Source organism: Vulpes vulpes, chromosome 1 (assembly GCF_048418805.1).
Source record: "Vulpes vulpes isolate BD-2025 chromosome 1, VulVul3, whole genome shotgun sequence".
Taxonomy (NCBI): Eukaryota; Metazoa; Chordata; class Mammalia; order Carnivora; family Canidae; genus Vulpes; species Vulpes vulpes.
The window spans coordinates 95996902-96018092 of NC_132780.1; the positions used below are offsets into that span (position 1 = coordinate 95996902).

The window sequence follows — 21191 nt, forward strand, 5'->3', positions numbered from 1 at the left end:
GGCCAAGAATCCCAAAGAAGAAGAGAAAAAATTTTAAAAAGGAAAAAAAAAGGAGAAGAATAAAAGGGGGAGGGGACTGGGAGATGGTGGTGGTGATAAAGTTGTAGTGGAGGGAGAATGTAGTGTACCTGAGGGTTCCTGGAGGGTAATCCTCTTGGTTCTGAGTATATTAAGTTCTGTATGTCAGAAATAATGCTCAGTCCCAAATTTATATAAACCAGAAATACTTGTAGAAGGCCCCACCATTGACCACCAAAACATTTGAGATAAAAGAGGGAGGCAGAATGGGAATGAGGAATCTCACAGAATGAACCGGCACAGTATACCACTTGGTTCTGGGTGCATGCTGGTCATGTTTTAGAAGGTATTAACTTCCACCATTGTAGAACAAAATGAGGCAGAGAAAACAAAGAAGACAAAACAAAACAAAACAAAACAAAAAACCGCATATCTTGTATATCTCCCCAAATTAAGCTGAGTATGTTGAAGAGAATCTAGAAGTGGAAAATATATCTAGGACCTCTAATTGTAGAAATATGAAAGTCAAAAGTGAAGAATCTTAAAAATGAAGAGGTGGTAAAATACTGTAGTTAAGGTGGGAAGAGAGGAAAAAAATTGGAAATTTACAGTCTGATATAAAAACCAGTCATAATGGGCACTGGCCCAGGGACATAGCGGTTTAGCACCGCCTTCAGCCCAGGGTGTGATCTTGGAGACCCGGGATCGAGTCCCACGTCGGGCTCCCTGCATGGAGCCTGCTTCTCCCTCTACCTGTCTCTCTGCCTCTCTGTCTGTGTCTGTCATGAATAAATAAATAAAATATCTTTTTTAAAAAAGGTCATAATGGAAAAAGGAAGGAAAAAAATAGGATTGGTACCCTCTGGTTCTATATACTGTGAATCCCTGGAGCTTTCCAGCACTGCTTGGTCCAGAACTTGCTGTTCCCCTGTCCTTCCAGCTGGTCTTCTGAGGCAGGGGCTGCTGTGCTGACTCTCAGGTGTGTGCACCTGGGGGAGCTGCCCCGCCCCCTGCCAGGTGCCGGACTCAGTGGGAGCTGTTTACCCCTTGATGCCTCCGGTCCCTGGAGGCACCTCCCCTCCCAGGCTCAGGGTGACACCAGGAGGAACAACAACACTGGCGGGGCCAGCTCTCCAGCCCTGGAGTCAGGTCCCCCAGTAACTACCGCAGTCTCCCAGTCCACACTGGCCTGGATGCTCCGGGGGCGGTGGGGGGCCCTGACCTGCACAGCTTGGGCGCCCCGGTGGCAGGAGCATCCTGGCTGTCCTGGGCCCTCCCCGCCTCCGCCTGTCCCGGGGGAGCTCAGGATCCGGGGCTGTGTCCCGGCGCCCTGGGATCCGGGGCCTGCGCTGCTGGAATCGCTCCCGGGCGGGGCTCCCGAAGGCAGCAGGCGCAGCCCCCTCCGCCCGGAGCCCCCCACCCCCGGAGCCCCCCACCCCCGGCTTCTCCCCGAGGCCCCCGGGGCTCCAGCCCTTACCGCGCTCGGCCGGTGTGTGGGGCGCCCTCCCCCGGGCCCCTCATCTATCAGTGACCCCGGGAGACTGGAGGCCCCAGCCCCCTCCTGCGTTCTGCCCGGGCTCCCTGCTGAGGCCTTTCCTTCGGGGAATAATCCGGGGCAGATTTTCTAAAGTTCCTGCTTCTCTGGGGCCGGGCTCTGCTGTCCTGGAGGCTCCCCCCACCTTGGCCGGCTCCTCGGGGCCCCTCCCCCACTGGATTCTCTTTTATATTATTTTTTCTGCCTTCCTACCTTGTTAGAGGCGAAAACCCTTCTCTCTGTGGCTTCCGGCTGTTCTCCCTTTAAATCTCAGGTCTCATTCATAGGTTTTAGGATGTTTTGGAAGTTTTCTAGGTAAGTTGGTGGGGCCAGGTGGGTGAGGACCCTACTCCTCTGCCGTCTTGCCCCGCCCTTTCCCCAACTTTTTAATATTTAGAATCGGAACTTGTTGCACAAAGCTATTAAAACTATAGTCATATTTTGTACAAAATAAAGGACTGGCAATACATTTAGTCCAATGATATATATGTAGATTAATATTAGATTATATTACATTGATATTTATTATAATGTAATTGGCTCAACATTAGAGAATCCCTTTTTTGTGTTATTTTACCTTTAGAAATGTTGCCTGTTATTACCTACGTTGAGAAGTAATTGGGCAACCAAAGGTTGGGTTATATTTTTGAAGTTATCTCCCCTGAGTGACTATTCAGCAGTACTGACAAACTATACTTCATTTTTTTCAAGAAGGAAAAATGAATTACATCCCCTTCAAATTATGACCTCAAAATCCCTATAGTATAGCATTGTGAAGACTGAGCAAGGATTTACTCATAGTAGCTTACTAAACTTATTTGGGTAATACAGTTCTTCTATTGCTTATATTTTCAGAATTTTGGGCTCTTTTTTTTTTCCTTTTTTATTTACTCATGGTTTGGAGAGCTTGAGATGACTTGGAGGACTATTCTTACAAAGTGATACTAATATAATTTGTAAGTATTTTCCAGGCTAATGGACAGTTTCAGATATCTAAAATCGATAAGATTGATTAAAATAAGAAATAATTCCCCTAAGCCCTCATGTCCCGTTCTCAAAAAATAGTATCGTTTTAAACCCAGCACAGACGAGTAGGTACCTCTTGGGTACACACTGGAGGCGTATTTCTAGATTCATCATGTCTCTGAAAGGAATAGATTCATGCTAAATCACCCAAATTTCAAATAGAGAATAAGTTTGTTTCTCTAGGCATTTGAGGATTTTTCTTTTTATCCTAAGGCACACAATTTTAAAAACAGTTTGCAGATCTCACCAAACAATAGTGAGCAATTAATTCTTACTTTATTTAAACATAAAAAATATAATCTTACATCTAATCTTCATCTTAATCTTTGACCTAGAGACTGGGTACTTGTATTGCCACTTATTCCATACCCTAGGTCTGGCCTCTGTTGCAAGTGCAGAATCCTAGAAAACCTGCATGTATATGCATAGGTGTGGATACTCCCCAGGTAGTAGATTTCACTAGTCTGTACATATTAAACATTTGTGTGTGGGTGAGTGTGTGTGGTGGTTGTGAATATACCCATGGTATTTTCACGCTTTGCTATTCTGTGAATTTTAAATCAAATCATTTTTAATTTTATTTCCCAGCTTCATGCTTCACACAGGCCCTCAGTGGTTTGATGGCATAAATCTATGTCTCATGTTTGCTCCTGGGATTCCCCTCATAAGCCCTGTATTTTCTTCTTCTGCTTCAGCTCTCCTGAGAAAGTCTACCCCATCTCCTATTTTATTCTCAATCTAACTTAAGGAATCTCACCACTGCCACCATAGATGGTGCCCTGCCTGAAAGTCTGAGTGTCTATGTACAGGACACTGTGTCCTCAACCTTTAAAATGCCTCACTTCAGTGGTGCCCAAGTAATGCTGCTATTGCACAAAAAATCCTGAGCCCTTCCTCCAGTCTTCATACTCAGGCTTTAGAATAGCAGACTTCAGTGTTAACAGAAGGTCTTAAAACCTTAGAAACAAAGGCACTTGAGAAGTAATGAGCACTCCTAAGACCCACATTTTGATGTTTAATACTTTTCACCAGTAAAATGAACTAATGCTTCTCAAAGAAATGTTTCATCCAAGCAATGGGGCCGGAAAGGTACAGGAAGAAACCGAAATATATTTTTATATCAGAAACTAAGAGATTTTTGTTAAATGTTGACATTGACATTTTACAAGGACTAACTTGAATAGACTCTCATTAGCCAAATGTGGGATAATTGTGTGCCAAAAACAATAAGAGAGAGTAAAAGGTTATATGGTGGAGGGAGAGAGGCGAATCCATGAGTCCATACTTATGATAGACGCTAGCTAGCTAGCTAACTAGCTAGAGGAGGGATCTTCTTTACAGTAGAATACCAATCTATAACTGATATTATATTTGGAGAAAGTATTAGCTGGAACATCATAATTTTTGGAAGCATCATATTAATATTGATTAAAGCGGGGATCATCAATTGATGCTAAATCTTATAGCAAGAGAGGGGAATTTTGATGAGAGTCAGGTATTTATATGGCATAAAATGTCATCTAGATATTGCTCATTAGCTGCAAAAGAAAAAGAAATAGCAGTTCTCCAATGGAGAAATCAAAGAAAAATAAAACCTTGACTGGGTATAAAACTAACATCATCCTGAGGAGGACATGGCCGTGTATGTCTCTGGAGGGATGCCCTGAGAAGCATGCAATAAATGTATATATTATTCTATCCAGGAATACATAAGCAGAATCTAATCATGAAGAAATTTCAGACAAACCCAAGTTGAAAGTCTATTTTTAAAAGGTGGAAGGTTATATTCTTCAAAAATATTTATGTAATAGAAGACTGAAGAACATTTCCAGGATAAAGGAGACAGAAGGGCAAGACAACCAAAAAAATATGTGATCCTAGAATGGAATGTATTACTGGGCGAACTGACGAAATTGGAGTGTGAATTGCAGATGGTAACAGTATTGCATCAGTATTCAGTTACTGAAATGTGGAGGGCTAAAGAGCCATGACGTTTACAACTTACTCTTAGATGGTTCAGAAAAAATATATATACACACACACATTGATAAAGTTGGAGAGAGGGAACATATATCAAAGCAAATAGAGCAAAATAGGAGAACCCAGGTAAAGAGTACCTAAGTGTGGTTCATACGATTTGCACAGCGTTTCTGTGGGTAGAAAATGATTTCCAAATAAAAACTTTCTTTTGCGAAAAGCAATTTTGAAAATGTAGACCTTTAGTGTCTTCATTTTTAATCCTCATCATATGCAAGCCACTGTCAAACCCCACCACCTGGCCCACAGAAAACCTCTCAACCAGCAGCAGACCAGATTTCCTGTCTGAATTAATCAATCTTTCCTGCCACCATAATGCAGAAAGCCTTGAGATGCTTGTCATGTTAATATAATGCTACCACTGACACCCCCAACGCAGAACACTTCATATCTGCATTTACCTTTCTGGTAACTTCATGATTTCTCTGGGAATGATAAAGAACATAAAATTACAGTCTTCCTGAGGGGATACAGTTGTTGGAAAGGGAAGAATAGTTTACCCTGAGAGGCTGAGCTGTGAATCATGGAGGAACATAGAAAGCCAGAGAAAGAGAAATAGTAATTGTGCCTCCACCCAAAATTAACCCTGAAATAGTTTGGGGGGTGCCCAGAATATAATCCTATGCCTACAGAACCAGAATCTCATGTAAGGAACACAGGCATCATGGATGCATTCAATGACCATATAGTGAAAGTCATTAGCAATTGCAGAATTCAACCAAATGTCGTTGTAATATCTGTAAAACTGAGACACTACTGGGAAAAAGTACACGAAGAAGGCAGAAATGAGGTTCAAGGATTTAAAGAGCGGGGTGCCTGAGTGGCTCAGTTGGTTAAGCGTCTGCTTTCAGCTTGGGTCATGACCTTGGGGACCTGGGATTGGCCCTGAGTCAGGCTCCCTGCTCAGCAGGGAGTTTGCTTCTCTTTCTGTCCCTCCTCTGCTTGTGCTCTCTCTCTCTCTCTCAGTGGTAAATAAAATCTTTAAAAACAAATAAACAAACGTGGGACACCTGAGTGGCTCAGCAGTTGAGCGTCTGCCTTTGGCTCAGGCTGTGATCTGGGATCAAGTCCCACATTGGGCTCCTTGTGGGGAGCCTGTTTCTCCCTCTGCCTGTGTCTCTGCCCCCCTCTCTCTCTCTCTCTCTCTGTATCTCTCATGAATAAATAACTAAATAAAATCTTTAACAAACTTGACTTTTACCAGGTGAGGACACAGGGAAAAGACAGAACCAGGAAACAGAACCTCACCAGACACAGAAAGGCAAATACCTAGAATCTATTTAATACACAGTGAATCTATTTTTGTGCTCCCTCAGTAACATGCTGGTAAAAATCGCTATTTTGAGTTTCGTGTTTCTATATAGTTTCAGCCAACCCCCACCCCTGCCCAAATATGTAGAGAGCTAGATGGAACAGTTATGGACAGAATCTTCCTTTAGAAAAAGAATACAAAATTACAAAAACAAAGTCAGTTATGCACATGAAATGGAATTTTAAAAAATCATAACAATTTCTTAGGTTTTACCTAAGAGCCTAGGTCAACTTGAGCCTATGTATCTATCTTATTACCAAGCACCTGATATAACAGGTGCTTCCCATGACTATCCACTTGAAAACTGTTTCTTCCCATGATAATAACTCTGGCTGAGGGTTTAGATATGTATCAATCAAAAGAAGAATGTTTCCATATTAATTTCAACGAATTGAGCAATCATTTCATTGAATTTGAACTGAGGTTGTTATCTGGTCATATTGGGCTCCTAATGCGACCAGGCATAGAAAGAGGGTAGGATACTTGCTGGGGTAGCAATCACCCTGGGCTGTGCTGGGCCGTGAGCACAGTAAAGGAGATGGCTGGAACCCTTGACCAGTGGCAAATATTAAAGGAATAACTTATTCTGATAAAAGTAGGATTTATAAAGGCTCAATTTTCTCAGAAATGAAGCATCCCCACTGAGTAGAGAAACCTAACAACTAAAGTCTTGGCTGAAGGCAGAGGAGGATGGAATGGGTGGTGGGAAAGAAAAGACAAATGGCAACTATCACCTCATGACCAATTGTAGAAAAGGGGATTGTTTCACTTAAACTAATTTTATCAGCTTCTTAATTTTAAAATGTATTGTATAATTACTTTTTCCATTTGTTTTATCTCCCTCTATTTCACTACTTTATATAGGGCATATTGGTGGTATTTACCTTTATGATTTAGTCTGTAAGTTATTGAATACTGAGAGAGGATTGTAGGCCATCCAGAAACCGTGACCTTAGAGCGGGAAGCAATAACTGGGAGGACTGAGTTGTCACTTGGGTAAGAGGTGAATGTGTGTTGGGCTTTGTAAGGAATATTACGTGAAGAGAAAAAGAAGCATTTTGACATGTAAGTATGAGAGAAAGAGAATGTTGATTGTAGGGGACATGTATTAATTTGAATACTTAGTATTCAAGTATTTTTCCTATTGTGAATATACTAAGAAAGGGGAAATTAGGACCCATGTTAAGACTCTCTCCCTACACCAATGTCTCAAAGGTGATGCATGTATCCATTCAGAACTCGGGTGGCAGAGTCTTCACAGCAGCTGCAGCGACTTGAGAAGAGCACTGGTAGTGCCATCCCATGTTTGAAGTGGCAGAGGTCAGCTGAGAATGAAAGTTCCTGGGGTGGCGTCTTCTTTTGGTTCCTCTCTGGACCTGGTACTCCTGCCTTCATGGAGATGTGGGGATCCACCCTAAACTTTTCTAATGAGCTAAATTTCTGCATAAAACCATTTAAAAACAGATTCAATGTTATGAGTGAGGAAGAATGAGAATTCCAGAGTGAGAGGGATCTGTTGAAGTGGAGGCACCTATGGACAATAAACTGGGAACTGTCCAGTGCACAAATGGATCGATCTGTGTAGAAACAAAAGACTAGAAAGTGTTATTGGGGACCATATATGTCGTAATCAATCACCGTGGGAACTAACAGTGCTAAGGGAAAGATCATTTATTTATCACGAATCGTCTGTGTGTCAGGCATCTACTAAGTGTCACTATAACACAGTAAAATTGCAGGTCAGTGAATGACTTTACAATTCCTCGTTATGGCCTGAATAAAATTTTCCAAGATTCTGGATTTGTTTTATAGAGCATCAAACTAATCAGGTATTATAATGGCTCTGAAATTTCCATTATTAGAGTCTTTCTTCATCAAAATCTTATTGATACAATATTTCCTGTCACATAGTTCAAATGACAGTGTAGAGGGTTTTGTTTTTTTTTTTTCACAATTTAAGAAATTTCCATTTCTTGACTTACCAGTGTCGAACATATCTTCAGTTGGGATAGTTTGTTTGATTTGAAGAAAAGGCTGTTTCTAAACACTAGTTTCTTGATTTTGAGAGAACTTCATTTCTAATCCAGAAATCCTATACTTAATAATGTAGTATAATAAATAATATATAATATAATATAATATAATATAATATAATATAATATAATATAACATAATATATACAATATGCATGAAAATAAGATCCCCCAAATAACATGTAAAACTATGAAGGGGAACGAGGCATATTATCTCATTAACTCTTGGCATGTCCTCTTCCTGAACTATTTCAAAGATAATGTCTCTTCTGTTTTCTGACCCATACTCTGCTGCTCCCTAGTGGTCACTGAATACTACTGGGCTGACCAAACCTCTCTCCCCAGAAGTAAAACCTGAAATACGCTTTTTGAACCAAGCATCACTTTGATTCTGTCATTCTTCTGCAGGCTCCTTTATGAGTAACACTGCTCCAGGGGAGTTTGCAAGTTATCAAGGACAGAACCCTAAGCTTAGGTCAGAATATTCAGGTCCGTTCATTCCACTATACTTGCTGAACACCTTCTAGGTCCAGTTATCCATGCAAGGTGCTAAGAATGCAGATGAAAGCCACCATCCCTAGCCTGAATAAGTTCATAGTTTAGTTTGGGAGGGGCCAAGTAAACAATTACAGGGCTGTGAGATAAGAACTCTGGAAAGAGGTAAGAGGAGAATCCCGTGAGACCAGGCCTGGGCGGAGGGGAGGGCCCTGGGGCCCTGGGGAGAGCCAGCTTGAGGCATTCACTTTAGAAGGTTCTCCAGGCAGAGACTCTGAATTGTGTTATAAGGACAATGGCACTTCTGGTTCCCATTTCTGTGACCCTGCACACATCTCCAAACTCTCCAAGCTTCCATTGGTCACTTGCGTCAGAAAAAGACAGGTTACATGCATGTGGATCTGTAACTGTGTGGCTGTTTCGGGTGCTTTTCACTTTTGGTAGTGGGCTTTACAGTTTACAGTGGTTGCAATGTTTGTGATAGGTAAAATCAAGGACCCCAAGATGCTGTTCATTGACTCCAATGGGTACATCCCCCTAACGGTTTATGGTCCCATGTATATATAGGATCCAGATGTCTTACAAAGAACCACTTAGTATTCTTCCAACTAAAACAGCTAAGGTCCTAATGTTCACTAAACTTCCTGAATAACTTGACAATAATCCACCAAACAGAAAGCTGTAATGCATTTTTGTTTAGCTTTGTCATTGATCACAGAACTTCAATTAAACCCAAGAAATGTTCAAATGGAAAATAGGAGACAGTGTGACATGAAAGGCAATGGGATACCCAGAGATAGAGAAGTGGGGTAAGGATGAGAAGACAGAGGAAAGGATGGGAATTCTCACTCCTTCACAGCTCAGCACTGCAGCCACCTCCTCTTGAGGTCCTTCCTAAAGCAAGGGCACCATCCATGCACAGTGCTTTGTCTCGCCCACAACTCCTGTCATAGCGGGAACACTCACTGAGCACTGAGCCTGGGCTCGGCACCCTCACAAAAGCAGCTTTGCATTGTTAACTCATTTCATCATCACAACTCTAGAAGGTGATATTATCACGTCTACCTGACGTGTGAAAACTGTGGTACAGGGTTGGAGGAAGTAGCAGAACCAGGATTAGAATAAACCTGTGTCTTTGATTTCTACTCTTTCTGGACGCTATCCGAAGATAAGGACTTTTCAGTGCCCTTTTATCTCTATCTTCCTCAGTTTAGTGTCTTGTGAAAAGTGAGGCATGACTTCAAGAAGGAAAAAGGAAGTTGGAAGGGGAAGGACTTAGGGAGTTTGGAGGACGAGAGCCATTGGAGCTTGTAACTGGGAATATCCGAAGCCAATGCTTAGCTGGTTATCTCTTAAACTGTACATGAGCTGACTAACTGCTGCAGGAAGTTCTTCACTGTTTTTGACATGTTGCCAGTCTGTTAGGTCTAACATTGCTGGACTTTACCTGAGTTCTGTGATCTTGAAAAACAGTGATGGCTAAGGTCCCCACACTTTTGGTGTTCCTCGAAATGACTTATTGCAATAACCACCTTTCGGCATATGACACAGATAAGGTTCATGAGCCCCCTTCTCCCCACCCCCACCCCGGCCATTTACCTATGACAAGGCCAGAAGAAAAGGTCAAATTCCCATTCTTTGCCTCATAAATGATTAGCTGAACTACTGACTCTACAGATCAATTGAGACAAAATACTTGTTAACCAAACTTTGCTTAAGACTCTCTCCTTCCCCAGGTGCCTGAACTTTGGTCCACCTTCAACCTGAGCCAGCACACAGCCAGCCCCTCCTTAACAGCCTCTCTGTTAAGAGAGAAAACTGACCTAAGGGTAAAACATTTTCTGTTCTTGCCATTCCTGTCTATACCAAATATCCACACTCAATAGCTTAACACCTAAGGTATTTGTAGATCCTATGGTCAGAAGGTTCTCCCCATCACAAGAGTCTCTTTCCTCCATTGCAATAACTTTTAAGTTAAGTGTCTCCTTACTAAAGTCAGATTTGTTTTTTTATTTAACAGGTTGAAGCAATGACAACAGCTTGTTTTTTTCCTTTGTGTAACTTTGTTGGCTTTTCAAATGTGATTATTGGGGCTATTTTGGTGCCTTCTTATATAGTTTCTAAACCTCTCCAGATGTGCTCAGTCCCAGGTGACTGTAGCCATTTGTCTCCAGGAGATCCAGCTACTGGAGGTAGTTCCACACTGCCAGGTCTCTGCACATGCCTACCATGCATGTGGTTCCTGCAACACCTTCATCATATGCCCTGAGTGAGCTACAGCAGCACCAGTACAGAGCTCCAAACCAGTCCAATCCATGGAGGCATGGCTTGTTTTCCACTTCCTCCTTGAAACAAAGTATAGTTCTAAGTTTTGGATCTGACTTTCTAGAACCTGAGTAACATAACCTGAAAGTGGAGGGGGACTTAATGATCCGTACGGTGAGCTTTGATCCATGAGAAGCAAGAGGAGGAAGGAAAGCAAAAGTAAATATCCTTCCTCCCTCTCCCCTTGCCCTTCTCTAGAGAAGACTTTTCTCCTCCCTACTCTTCCCCTACTTACTTAGGTATATAAGCCTTCACTCCAATCCCTTGACAAGCCAGCTACTTCCTTTGTTGGCTCCTATATGTATGGAAAATCAACCTTTTTGCCCTGCTAAGCTGTCTTTTATTGGTTTAATTCATAAGCCTGAGATACTGAACTTAAGAGAGTAGAGAAAAAACTCCCCCTCCCACCTATATGTGTCAAAAATATAAATCATTCTCTAAGTTTTCCGCTTTCTTTGTCTTTTTCACTTCAAGATGAAAAAAGCATTCAAGTGAAAAGAATATGACATAGGTAATAAACTTGGATCTACACAACGAAATGAAGAGATTCTGAAATAGAATTTATAAAAATAAAATAATTTTCCTTGCATATTAAGCTGTTCCAAAAGATGGATGACTTTATATAAAAAATAGAAAAATATATTATGTTTTTATAGCATATGAAATTGAAGAAAAATGAAGAAATTACACATGACTCAATGAAATGAAGGACAACATAAGAAATGAGAAGGAGGACCTGGGAATACACCTATGTCTTCAGAAACACATTACTTGAAGGTAAATTCAGATTAGTTTTTAAAAGAGATATAAATTATTTCTTTTAAAAAATGCATATAATAAGTCAACAGAGAAGATAAAATAGAATTATTTAAAAATCCTTAAATCCAGATAAGAAAGAAAAAGGAAAATAAACAACAAATGAAACAAATAGACAACAATTAGAAAGCTGGTAGATTTTAACTCAAACATATCAATAATAACTTTAAATGTGAATAACTTCTACATATCAGTTAAGATAATATGGACTTTGAAATTAAAGAAAATATATGTTTATGGTAGCATCAAGACAAACGAAATTACACATGACTCATGAAATATAAGTAGGATGTGTACACTGAAAATTACAAAACATTGACAAAAAATAAAAGAAAATATAAATAAATGAAGAGATACACTGCATTCAAGAATTGAAAGTCTCAATATCAACAATTCTCTTCAATGCATTCTATAAATTCAGTGCAGTCCCACCAAAAGTCCAGTAAGATTTTGTAGATATTGATTAGCTGCTGCTTAAATTTGTGTAGGAAGTCCAAGGAATTGAAATAGCCAAAACAACTCTGGGAAAAAATAGTAAATCAGAGACTCACATTTCAAAACTTACTCGAGGGCTTCAGTAGCCAAAACAGCATGATGTTGGCAAATAGGCAGACATATAGCTAATGAAACAGAATAGAGACAACAGAAATAGATGTGCACAAATGTAGGCAACTGATTTTTAACAAAAATGCAAAGACAATTCAATGGAGAAAGAATAATTTTTTTGTACAAATGGTGCTAGAATAATTAGCATCATTAGAAAATAAATAGATAATTAAAAAAAGAACTTCGGTATAACTCTCATACATTATACAAATTTTTTTTTTCATTATACAAATTTAATTCAAAATGGATTATAGATCTAAATGTGAAATGTAATGTGGTTTATGTATACAATGGAATATTACTCAGCCACTGGAAACGACAAATACCCACCATTTGCTTCAACATGGATGGAACTGGAGGGTATTATGCTGAGTGAAATACGTCAATCGGAGAAGGACAAACATTATATGGTCTCATTCATTTGGGGAATATAAAAAATAGTGAAAGGGAATAAAGGGGAAAGGAGAAAAAATAAGTGGGAAATATCAGAAAGGGAGACAGAACATGAAAGACTCCTAACTCTGGGAAACGAACTAGGGGTGGTGGAAGGGGAGGTGGGCGGGGGGTGGGGGTGACTGGGTGGCGGGCACTGAGGTGGGCACTTGATGGGATGAGCACTGGGTGTTATTCTATATTTTGACAAATTGAACACCAATAAAAAATAAATCTATAAAAAAACGTGAAATGTAAAAGTATAAAACTTCAAGAAGAAAATATAAGAGAAAAAATCTGTATAACTCTAGGTTTGGTGATGAAATATTGAACACTAAGAGCATGATCCATAAAAGAAATATTTGGCAAATTGGACTATCAAAATTAAAAATTTTTGCTCCATGAAAGGTATTGTAAGGAAAATTAAAAGACAAGCTGCAAGATGGGAGGTAATGCTTGTAAGTGACATATTTGACAAAGCACCAAAATACGTGAAGAACTTTTAAAACTCAACCATAGGAAGACAACTCAACAACAACAAAAAATGGGTAGAAGATCTGAACAGATACCTCACTAAAAAATAAAAATGGATTTCAATTATATATATAAAAGGTGTTCAATATTATTGTGGAAATGAAATTAAGCCACAACAAAATGCTACTACATACTTAATAGAATGTGAATTAAAATTAAATTAGAAATTTAAAAAGAAAATCTAACATATCAAATGGTGACAAGGATTTAGAACTACAAAAATCCTTATTCATTGCTGGTGGGAATGCAAAATGATACAGTCACTTTGGACAGCAACTTGGCAGTTTCTTATAAAATTCAACATATATAACCAACAATCCTATTTCTAGATATTTACCCACATGAACTGATAACTTGTATTTTTTTTATCAACACCTATATGTGAATTTTTGTAGAAGCTTTATTAATAATTACCAAAAGTTGGAAACAACCAGTAAATAAATAAATAAACAGCACTGCATCCAAATACTGGAAAAGAACAAACTATTGATTTATATAACAATGTGGATGTATTTAAAAGAAGGCTGGTAGGTTGTGAAACATCTGTCACTCCACTGATCCCCAGGGCTGGTTCTGCTGATCTGGCTGGCTTGGCACATGTCCCCTTCCTCTCCTAGTGCTCCATGTGCATCCCTCTTGAAGCAGTGAGCTGGGTTGAAGAATCCGACCTTCCTGAACAGAGGAGGATTGGTCTTGGACAAGGGTATCTAAGTAGCTGCGCTCCCTTACTAGAATTTCCATATAAGCTCTCAGGGTCTATTTGTAGGAGAAAGTAGGATAGTCAAGTTTCCAAAACTCCAGACACATCCAAATGAAGCACTGCAGATGGCAGTCTGTTTTTCTAAAAAGAAAAAATTTTTAATAATTAAAAAAAAATAAAAGAATTCTGCTAAATGAAAAAGAGTCAGACTCAAAAGACTACATACTGTATGATTCAATTTATATTTTGGAAAACATTCAACTATAGGGACAGAAAACATAAGTAGTTGACAAAAGTTGGGGAAAAGTTGACTAAAGTTACAGCAAAAGGGAATTTTTAAGGAGACAAAACTGTTCTGCCTGGTACTGGGGTGACAGATATATGACTCCATCCATGCATTTGTCAAAAATCCATGGAACTGTATACCACAGAGAGTAAATGTGACTCAAATTTAAAACTTAAAAAAATCAGCCAGTTTGATGAATCCCAAGTGGAATGCAGATGTGTGGCACATGAATCTCACCGCAACACAAATATAACTTCAGTGGAGGGAGTAGGAGAAAAAAGAACTGATCTTGGTAATTTTGGAAAACATGGTTTTGACTTAATACTGTAATGCTAAAGACAAAAAAATTTCCTATAAACACTGTACTTAAGTTTTTCTCTCACAGAAATATGGATTAAGAATTCTAAAACTGTGGGGTGCTTGGGTGGCTCAGTCAGTGACACATCTGACACTTAATCTTGGCTCAGGTCACAATCTCAGAGTTGTGAGATTGAGCCCTGAATTGGGCTCTGTGCTGGGCATGGAGCCTGCTTAAGATTCTCTCTCTCCTTCTCCCTATGCCCCTCCCTATCTTGCCTCTCTAAAAAATAAAAAAAGAAGAATTCTGAAACTACACTGTCAAGTAAGTCCTTGAATTATAGCTAGTAAGAGCCAGGTTCCTCACTGTTAGAGAAATATGCTTGCAATAAGGAAACAGGGAATGGTAGAAATAACCCTGTGATGTCAGATTAGAGTTGGAAATACCTATATGAACCCATGTGGATAGATAGGTAGATGATAGATAGATAGATAGATAATAGATGGATAGATAGATAGATAGATAGATAATAGATAGATAGACCCATATAACATTATAGATACAAGTGTATACATGAGTATACATAGATTTGCTAGCTCTGTCCACTGAGAGGGCATGGAAGTAATGATGCCCTAGTTATAATGAGAAGGCTAGCACTCAGATCTTGGTTTCTAAATATAATTTTGCCATGAAAAGAACAGGGCTCCATAGTAAAATGACTGAGCCTGGAGCACCCTGTTGTATTAAGTAAAGAAGTGCAAGAGGAAAAAAATGGACTCAGGTGCTAACCTAAAAATATTCCTAATGGTGAAAAAGTAACTTAATTATAACCTAAAGAATACGATAAATATCCATAAATCAGTACTGATATAAATACATTCTTGAAACAATAAATAAACTTGGAAGAAGTGACAAATATTCCTTAGGGGAGAAATAGAAAATCACCTTCAGAACACAAAAATAATAACTGTTGTAGGCAAAATATATTGATGAAAGCTAAAATCAGTGGGCAAAAATTTAAGGAAAAGTCAGTGCATAGCCACAAAGCATCTCTCTCCAAATGTTTATTGACTTTTGTGGTAGATTCAACATATGTCCAAAATTTTTAATATTCCTCCCCTCTGGAGGTGAAACTTAATTCTCCTCCTTTTGATTGTGAACTGGACTTGGTGATTCTTTTCTAATGAATACAGTATGGAAATAGTGACTTTTGAAGTTACAAAAATAGTAACTTCAATTTGAAGAAAACTCACAGACATCACCTGAACCAAGTGATCAACATCACCGGTAATAGATCACGCTGATATCATGTACCCCAGGAAATGATACGATGAGAAACCTCCACCTCTGTGGTATTCCTTCCAAAAATCTATAGCCCAATCTGATCTTGATTAGTCAAACCTAAACTGAGGCACATTCTACAAAAAGCCTGACCAGTATTTTTAATATGTATATTTTAAAAATATATATATAGTGAGAAAAAGAGCACGGTAGGGCGGGGGGTTTTAGGGGCAGAGGGAGAGGGAGAATCTTCAATAGACTAAGCAGTGAGTACAGAGCCTGACTCAGGGCTGATCCCATGACCCTAAGATCAGGACCTGAGCTGAAACCAAGAGGTGAACACTTAACCGACTGTGCCACCCTGGAACCCCAATGAGCAGTATTTTTAAAAAGTGTCAAGGTCATGACAAAAAAAGGAAAGACAGAAAATTGTCACAAATTGGAGGAGACCATGGAGACATACGCTGTAAATAAAATGTGGCATGCTGGATTGCATCCTGGAACAGACAATGGACATTAGTGAAAAACTAGTGAAGTCTAAATCAAATCAATACTTTGGTTGCTACTACTGTACCAACATTACATTCTTAGTTTTGACAAATGCACTGTCGTTATACAAGATGTTCACGTTAGGACAATCTGGGTAGAGTATATATGGGAATTCTGGACTATCTTTGCAACTCTTCTGTAAGTCTGCAGTTGTTCTAAAATAAAGAGTTTACATTAAAAAAAATGAGGAGGAAGAGAGAACATATTCTAGTTAAAGGGAACTGCCTGAGCAAAGCACAAAAATAAGAAAACCCCTGATGTGTGGTTAGAGAACTGGTGTGAGGGAGGTGGGAGCAGAAAAAGATGGAGAAGTTCTCTAAGGTGGCGTATTCTGAAGCATAAATTTCAATGCAGGGAAAGGCATGGGTTCAGATCATGCAGGTCCTTATATATAAGGTGACCATGTAATGTCATCTGAACTGGGACAGTTTTGAGAATAAAAGGAGTCCTCAGTATACAAGAAACTGGGAAAACAAGCATGAATTGGGACTGTCCTAGGCAAACTGGACATATGATCAATCCCTCTATTTATATATCATGAGAAGGGGTTTGGACTTGATTTTGAGAGAAATGTTTTCCATCTCATGTCTTTTGAAGTCTTCACAGCCATTAAATATAAATTTCTACCATCAAATACATTCAGAAAAAACTGAGTTAAAGGAAGTTATACTTGTCACTTTGTTGAACCACATCTTTGAGCCTTCTGTTTACAAACATGTGCTGTGAATCTTCAAGACGTATCATACTATGGTTTCCCACGGCCTTCTCTGATTCTGTCCTACAACCTACACAACTTCCCACTGCTGCCCAGTCCAAGCACTTTCTTTTCTTTTATTTTAAGATTTTATTTTTTTATTTGAGAAAGAGAGAGAGCACGGTGGGGGGTGGGGGGGGGTGCAGACCCCCTGCTGAGCAGGGACCCCCCCCCCCCAACGTGAGGCTCAATTCCTAGGACCCTAAGATCATGACCTGAGCTGAAGGCCCATGCCACCCAGGTGCCCCAGCACATTTATTTCTAAGAAGTGTATTTGGGGTTATGCTGCAATCATGAAGATGGCATAGAGATAGAGTGATGTTTTCAGATCCATGCTTCCAGTACTCAGAGGTGGCTTTGAGGATATTAAGCTTGAGTAGAACTGGATATAGAGATACTGTTGGGGAGGCTGACACAGTGGATTAAGACACAGACAGAGGGACATATCAACAATATGTAGAAGGCAAAATTAGCATTGAACATACCAATCGTCAAACTATAATTGTTCAGGTAAGATTTCTATGGGCTGCCTATTTATTACATGTGTTGAAAAGTCAGAGCAGAATCTGTTCTGTGCTTGGCATATCATTAGGCATTTGTGCGGTTTTAGAAAATAAGAGAACAGCAGAGGATGATGGAGATGCTTCAAATAAGGCACAATATAATTTATTAGATATTCATTTAAGCTGCATTTTTAACTAGCACAGATTTCTTAGAACTGTGGTCTGTCCAGTGTATTACAAATCAAAAATATACTTTTATAACTCAACTTGTACTTCTTGTTTATCAATAAACTCCTTGTCTTGCTATATTTTTGTGTGTGAGTGTGTGTGTGTGTGTGTGTGTGTGTGTGTGTGTGTGTGTCTTACCTCTCTGGTCCTCCCACAAGATCACATGGTGGTCTTTTAAAAATTATTTTTAGCTCATGAACTATTGGATGAATGGGCAATGATTCCCTCCCATTCACTAGAATTGCTCTCCCAAACACTGGAGCTGGAGCAGTGGGAGAGTCTCCCATCCTAACATGGCAGAGGTGTTATTTACATTAATAAGGACACAGCAAATATGCTGATACAGTTCCCACTTGAGGACTTTGAGTCGTACTTTAAAAATCTTTCTAAGAAGACTCAGATCCCCAAAATTATTAGCTCTGGAAAAAATCCAAATTACAAGGCATCACATATAAGTAACTCCTGCAAGTGTAAAGGATTTGTTTGAGAAGTGAAATGATAATTGATCAAATGAGCAGAATTTTTGAGCCCCACGGGGTTCAAGGCACCTGACTGAATTTCCCTAAACAGCAGGCAGATGCTCAGATGGGATACTACACATTTCAGGAACGCTTTTGGAATTCATTTGCCCTCTCTGTCTCTAAATTTTGCAGGGTTCCCTACAGTCTGTATTTTTTCCATTTGAATGCAAAGGGGTGACATCTTACTAATTTTTAAAAGACCTGAAAGGAATACCTTCACAGTGTATTTTAAAACATGAAAAAAATTGAAAAGAGCCCAGGAGGAGTTGACAGAGAGCTGAGCTTTGGTCCTAGTTCAGTCAGTAATTAGCAGGTAACCTGAAAAGGCACCTAGGCTCAGACTCTTGTTGCACTGTACTTTCCCTCCCACAGCCCTGGGTTCTCTCAAAAGAAAAAGGAAAGGATGTTTGGAAAATGCAATAGGCCTCATGCAGATGTAAGGTCTTTTCATGATAATTTCTTGAATGATTGAAATTCCTTTTCCTGTTCACCAACCACTTCCTAGTTCTCAAATTCAATGCACAGCTTTTGGTTCTTAATTTACTTGAACTTTCTATGACATGTGCCATCACAGAGCATTTCCTCTTTTTGAAATGTTTTCCTTCACTCTCTCCTCTACCTTTTCCTGGTTTACTTCCCAGCTCTCTGATTACTTTTTCAGGATTTTTCTTTCTCAGCTCCCCTGAAACACAGGAGTCTATAACATTCCATCCTTAGAGTTAATGACCTCATCTCTTCCCATAACTCCAGCCAGAGCTCTCCCTTAAATTCCAGCTCACATTTTCAGAGTACCTGGAGGATATTTCAAACTGGATATCACTTTCCCTGAATCTTAACTACAATACTTTCAAAGATAAACTTACTGTAGCATTCTCTCCCACCCCACCCCCTGCCACCGCCCCATCCCACCACCTTCATCCTCAAACAGAAGTTACTATATTAGTGATATAGTTACATCATGTTTAGTGCACATCCTGAAAATAGTAGTCATCTCTTCCATTCTTCATATCCAATTAATTTCTAGGTCTTCCCAAGTACTTCTCAGAGCAGGTTTTCCCTTTTCTTTCCTGGTGCATTTGCCTTAGGACAGTCCTTCAATATCTCTGATATTGGGAAGATTCTAAATTGGGTGTGTGCTACTATTTAAAATAGCCTTCTAAATGGTTATAGTCTCTCTCTCTCTCTCTCTCTCTCTCTCTCTCTCCAGTCTCAGTGTAATTCCTTTGAATATTCCCCATTCCTACAGAGTTTTCTTCATGGCATAGTATTATGAACACGTCACACTTTTGTTTAAAATCCTTTAATAGTTTAACTCCTAAATATTCATTTATTAACATGATACAGAAAAGGTTTTTCATTATATAAACTCCACTTACCTTTCCAGTCTTATGTTCCTCCGATCTAAATAAATTTATATAGAGATCCCTAAGAGTTTGCACTTGCCTGTGAATTTTTATGGGCTCTTCCTTTTGCCTAAAATGTCTTTTCCCATGTTATCTTCCCAGTGAACTCTTACACATCTTTCAAGATTCTGGTAGCACTTCCCCTTTGGAATGGTCCCTGACCAGATACTAAGGCATCCTCAACCCTAGGCTCATGCCAATCTGTGTATAAATCTTTATCACAGCACTTCTTATAGTGTCCTGGGAAGGATCTCACGCCTTGAGTTCCTTGAGGGAAAATACTATATACCCCATCTTGATATCTGCAGCTCTTGAAATAGTACCTGGCTTATGGCAGGTTCTCAATGAACATTTGCGGAGTTGATGAGATAGATAAGAGGAAGAACTAAAGAATCTGAATTAAGTCATCTGGACCGGTGCTGCTTATAATTATTCGTGTCCTTTTGACGAAGTTTCTTTGGCTTTCAGTTCCTTTAATCTATTTCCCAAATGAGGAAGTAGAGCTAGATTTTCTGTAAGGCCTCCTCCAGCTTTTTTCGTTTGTTTTTTTTTATACTCTATAGTTGAAACTATTGCCTTAAAGAAGCTGAAATACTTTATCTGATCAAATAATGCTTTATAAAAGTTTAAGAATATTGAAAAAAGGGGTTTCACATAAAAATCTGAATTTCCAAAAGTCTGCAATCAGTGCTAACTGAATCATGCTGCCTTTATTTTATTTTATTTTTTTAAGATTTTATTTATTTATTCAGGAGAGACACAGAGAGAAAGGGGCAGAGACACAGGTAGAGGGAGAAGCAGGCTCCATGCAGGGAGCCTGATGTAGGACTCAATCCCAGGTCTCCAGGATCACACCCTGGGTGGTGCTAAACCGCTGAGCCACCCAGGCTGTCCTCATGTTTCCTTTAGAAGGGATGAATTTCTTTTGCTTGGCCAGCAGACCCACTCTATTGCCCCCTTTTTAGAAGCAGAATAAAGGTGGCTGTCTATTAAAACACTTGTACTGCAGTTTACTTCAGGAAAGATGTGAAATAGGAAATATTTCTGGTTCCCTTTTTTCTGTTAAAAACAGAACAATTAAAAATAAAGTGAGAGACCCTTGTGTTTCTTATTCCTGTCTGACGTCACTCTCTTAGGCACATATGTATGTACACTACTAAACAACCTAGAGTTGGCTCAGATGGTACCAACTGGTTTTGATTTTTTTCACCTAAGTGCATCTGGACATTTCATGTCCTGATGATCCTTTCAGAATAATAGTGTTGCCTCAATACAGGCAAAGGCCAACCCATTCTATCTTCTAATTAATTTGCTGAGTATTTCTTTCACCCAAGGCAACTGATGCATTTATCTAACAATCACATTATGTTTTAATAGTTACCAGCAGCACATTCTCTGCTTTTTTCAAACCCTGCTGAAACTACGCTCTACCCTTAAGGATGCTTGGAACGACGTGCATGTGCTATGAACGCTGGTCTACTAAGCGGGCACACGACGGTG

General features: G+C 39.5%; 1 pseudogene; it reads right to left on the reverse strand.

Moving 5' to 3' along the window:
• LOC112919380 (trace amine-associated receptor 6-like) overlaps window positions 1-21191 on the reverse strand; it is a 28727-nt pseudogene that overhangs the window by 6353 nt on the left and 1183 nt on the right.